We start from the raw sequence: 5,243 nt of genomic DNA, 5'->3' as shown, positions 1-5,243 counted from the left end.
AGACATTACAAATGAATACAGGAAGTTAGTATGAATTTTATAAATAAGAAGTTTGTGTCTGGGCATTTTATTTTGAAAAGGAAAATAAATCCACCCCTGGTTTCCTCTCTACAGTGGCCAATGGATGTTTTGGAAAAGCAAGCCTCGTCCTTAGCTCGCGTCGAAAGGAGCCAGTTGAGGTGGTTCGGGCATCTGGTAAGGATGCCCCCTGGGCGCCTCCCTAGGGAGGTGTTCCAGGCACGTCCAGCTGGGAGGAGGCCTCGGGGAAGACCCAGGACTAGGTGGAGGGACGTCCAGCTGGGAGGAGGCCTCGGGGAAGACCCAGGACTAGGTGGAGGCACGTCCAGCTGGGAGGAGGCCTCGGGGAGACCCAGGACTAGGTGGAGGGATTATATCTCTAACCTGGCCTGGGAACGCCTCGGGATCCCCCAGTCGGAGCTGGTTAATGTGGCCCGGGAAAGGGAAGTTTGGGGTCCCCTGCTGGAGCTGCTACCCCCGCGACCCGACCCCGGATAAGCGGATGAAGATGGATGGATGGATGGTCCTTAGCTAGGGCGACTGTGTAATGGCAAAAATTACACTGTTCCTTTTATTTCTTATGTTTTTATTAACACATAGCCTTCTCTCAGCACTATTGAAAGAACAGTTTGTCTCCTCTTATCACGTTGATTAGATCCTGCTTACCTGCTGAGACGGAGAGTCTGGGAGACGAAGCGTAGGCCCTTTGTTTAAACTGATAAACTACAAGGACACTATAAACCATCTTCCTTCCCAGATCCGTCCCTCCCTAGTCAGTTACGATGTCCGGGGAATGGGACCCCAGATGTGAAAGTGGGGGACAGGGGATGAGGTGAAGTGGGTTGGGAGATTTAGAAAGGTATCTGGCAGGATCTGTATCTTTATGTGCATGTTAACCTATAACCTGTAACCTGTCTGTGAGGAAATGTAAACCATAGTTGTAGGTAGATCATGTTTGGATTGTCTCTCCCCTTTTCTCAATGTGCATTTAAGCTCAGTGTTTCCTCATTTGAAGGATCGGGACTCACTGAGCTGCTTGTGCTTTTGTGACTCTGTTATTCTTCCTATATTTGCAAATATATCCTAATAAATACGAAACCCTAACTTGGTTCAGTTCTCCGACTGTCTTATTTCTTACATTCACTAAACTTTGAAACCTCTACCCCTGCTGGACCAGAAACTTCCATTACAACTGAAAGCTAAGTCCCATTTGGTGCTGCATCCTGGGAAATAACGTGGTCCACAAAGACTTTGTCCTCCATAGACGGTGTGGACCATCGCAGAGGATTTCCAGGACTTAACAGCTGCAGCTCAGTCAGCAGGAAGTTCCTTAGGAAGCCTTTTCAGACAAATGATTACTGGAATTAGAGCTTAATAGATACCTTTCAGCAACATTAAAACCAACCTGCCATATATTATTTCGGCCCCCCTTGTGCTGCCAAAACAGCCCTGGCATTGGGTTCAGGACCTCTGAGGTGGAACTGGAACGTTGCACCAGGTCCTTTGGGCCTGGTTTGTTGCTGCGTTATTTAACATTCATGGAGTGTTGACTTAATAATAATAGTATGAAATGGATTTTTTTTACTTGTGCTTTGCATGCTATTTGTAAATAAGACATTTTAATAAAGAACTGATTTATTGCTTTAAAGAAATTCCTGTATTTTTTTTAAACCTTGTCCCTGGAACGGTGGTGACAACGTTTTGGGAATTGGTCCAATATTGAGTGAGGCTGTTTCAAATGGCTACATAAAGAATAAGACCATATACATGCTTGTTTAACACCTTTAATGTTCAAGGGAACATACAATTCTGGGAAGTCTTGAGTAACAGTATCAAATGTAGCAGTACAGTACAACACATCACTGTAAAGGGTTACAGTAATACTGAAGAAACTGGTATCTACCTAAACATCTGAATGTAGTAAACATGTACTAGCTGTATACACTGTTCAATAATTACAACTAAATGTCTATGGAAGTCTGAGCTTAATGAACTAGAGGCCAAGAAAGCTGCCACAGCTCTGAGAGATGATCTTTATATGATCCAAGCTCATTGCACTGCAGAGGACATCACAAACGTACACTAGCAGCTAGATTATGAATATGAAAATCACTAAAGAACTAAGCAAATTAAGAAAACACAGGCTAAAGACAATCAAACCAACTCCAACGTATTGACGACAGGTGAAGGTGGTGCCTGACAATCAATCAAGTAGAATAATCTAACTTTATAACGTTAATGGTGCATAAATTAGCAGGAATTGCTCTTTTAAGTGATTCCATTTCAAAAGAGGGACTGAGTGCAACAAGTTGATGACATTTGCACTAGATAGGCTCCGATACTGCCCAAAACGCTGGTATCGGTATATGTATATAGTACATATAGTACACGTATAAAAAATGGTCTCGGACCATCTCTAATTTGCACCTACACGAGTCCAAAGCCAGAACTAACAGAACGGAGGCCATCATCAGTCCTGGGGAAGAATCTTGTAGGTCTGGTAGTGGCTGGGGAGCCACTGGATACGTTCAGGTTACAACCCCCCCCCCCACCCACCCAAAACTTCATCAGGTCACGCAGCACATCTGGTGACGCTATGGAGGAGAGAACTGTACTTGTGACCCCTCAAAACTTTACATCGCAGTAGATCTCTCAAAAATATGAAGTAATGATTCTCTCATAAGATCCTTCTTTTCAATAAATCCAGTCATGGTACTCTTAGATACTCAAGTAAACATAACACACGCTGGACGGGCTTTAAAACAGATGACAATAATAATAATAATAATAATGTGCTACACTTATATCAGTGCTGAACGTACAGTACAACCTTTACAACAGTAAAATCCCTGTAGTCTTTTCCTCTCCTACTTTAGTAGTATTAGTCAAAAGGATTACTTTAAATACTGCTGTAAATACTGTGGAATGTAAACAAAGTATGAAGTTTAATTTCCCAATTGTATGTGCATTTATGTTTGATTTCATGTCAGTGTGAGCTGGCCGTTACTGTTTCTGTCAAACAGTCACATGGATGTCTTCTCCCTTCCCTGAGGACAGAAAGGACGAGGGACAGAAACAATCAAACAGGAAACCAGCTCACTCTCAGATCAGATCAACACAAATGCACATAAAACATGGTAAATATGAAGAACCACTTTATTATTGGAGCAACTGGGATTGTTATGAGGAAACAATGACGTGTGAATTAAGATGAGGATGAAAAATAAGGAAATAAAGACCATTTACAGTATTACCTTCCTCTACGGATTTTCTCCAAAGGAACAGTGTCGTCCTCGTAGGTAATGCTCTGGATCTGCAAGGGATCATACGTACATTATATATATATATATATATATATATATAAAATAATATTTCATGTCAGGATTGAAACTTTTATTAACTGTAGTCATCTTTTTATGAACAATATATTTCTGTCACATAAGTAACAACTAACATATGACTAAAATAAACCATTCATTTCAGATGTACACACCGCTGTGACGAACAAAACTACAGTCATAAATCCCCCAAACGGGGAGTCTTGAAGTCGTGGCGTTCACACTACGTGACTGATCGGTGACGGGGGGGGGGGTCACACACTACACGAGCTGACAGCGGCCGTGTCACCCGACGCAGGTCTCCAAACCACATTTTGTCAAGAAAACACGTGAAATGACGCAAACCTACACACGAAACAGCTGTTTGTTATTATAAAGACCAATAATCTGGGTGAAAGAATGGATTAGCACACGCAGGTAGCAGGGATTGTCTGAGCTACAGAGAGATGGGGGGGGAGGTAAAAAGAGTTTTGCTGCCTGCTCTCATTGGCTGGATGTGGAGTCAGCCAACTTCTCCAGATGTTTCTCATGCTAGATATCTGGCCGGCGTCGGCGATGTGACGGGCGCCGTTTTGATGAGTCGTTGAGTAGTTCACACGTAACGACTGGACCGCCGATCGATCACAGCCTGACGGGCGCCGAGCGGCAAATCAGGCTAAGAATCGTGGAGCGTGAAGTAGGCTTTACCTGTGGGTTAAGCTCCTCACTTGGGGAAAATGAAGGGGGGGGGGGACATCTGGCCTATCTGAAAGAAGGGGCCAGATTCCTGTTTGTTTAAGGTCTCTCTGTATTTGTTTAATTGGCTGTTTAACACGGTGAAGTACCTGCAGACAGAAGGTAACATTCACACAGAGGCACTATTGTATAGGAACGACCGTAGACACAGGTCCAACCTCCAATATAAATACTAACAAGGTCATTTATAAAATAATTACTGCATGTGAAAGCAGTTCCTGGAACAGACAGACACGATTGGTGGAGGTTGGAAACGGAAGATCCCAGGACAGGCAGAGATCACTTTGGGGGTTTCTTATCAGTAAGTTCAGCATTCTTCAGCTAAAGCAGGTACACATTCACAAAAGGTAAAAGAAATTAATAATTACATGAAAGGTCACCAGGCAACCCAAAAAAAAGGCAAAAGGTACAATAAAAATAACTAACATTTGGAGTAAATAACAGACAGCAAAAGCTTTGGAAATCACAAATTACTAAATGTCTCGGCACAGACACGTGTGACATGAACAAAAACGTAGTAATTCGTACAAATGTGTAACCACGTAACTCACCAGACCAATAGTTTCACGATGGCCAATATCAGGACAGTCCTCCGGCGTCAGAGCTGACGCTGCAGCGTCGATGCTCTCACCAGCCAACAGGGTCACCAACGGCAAACTGAGTCCAGAGAAGCTGAACCACCATGCAGGAAACAACGACCATCACACGACCTGCCATCTCAGACAGGCTGCTTTCCTGCAGGACAGCAGCTGCACAGGGAACCCGATGTTCTTTTCCCCTCAAAAAGGGTTGTAGGAGCAGCAGAGCCTTAATCACAAAATAATACCAAAGTCAAGAAACATTGAGCATTGTGTTTAAAAACATGTCTTACATCTACTAATGATATACTGATATCTACTGATGATATACTAACATCTACTGATGATATACTAATATCTACTGATGATATACTAACATCTACTGATGATATACTAACATCTACTGATGATATACTAACATCTACTGATGATATACTAACATCTACTGATGATATACTGATATCTACTGATGATATACTAATATCTACTGATGATATACTAATATCTACTGATGATATACTAACATCTACTAATGATATACTGATATCTACTGATGATATACTAATATCTACTG

General features: G+C 42.4%; 1 long non-coding RNA gene across 1 annotated transcript; it reads right to left on the bottom strand.

Annotated features, from left to right (window-relative positions):
* Positions 1–2,538: 2,538 nt before the first annotated feature.
* On the bottom strand, positions 2,539–4,947 carry LOC144514108 (uncharacterized). The gene is made up of 3 exons (XR_013501260.1): positions 4,643–4,947; positions 3,273–3,331; positions 2,539–3,065 (listed from the first exon to the last, which is right to left on the bottom strand). It is a non-coding gene; the product is annotated as an uncharacterized LOC144514108 (long non-coding RNA).
* Between the last annotated feature and the right edge of the window lie 296 nt (positions 4,948–5,243).

The sequence above is a fragment of the Sander vitreus genome, unplaced genomic scaffold (assembly GCF_031162955.1).
Source record: "Sander vitreus isolate 19-12246 unplaced genomic scaffold, sanVit1 ctg452_0, whole genome shotgun sequence".
Classification (NCBI taxonomy): Eukaryota; Metazoa; Chordata; class Actinopteri; order Perciformes; family Percidae; genus Sander; species Sander vitreus.
This window is presented reverse-complemented; position numbering and strand designations above follow the sequence as displayed.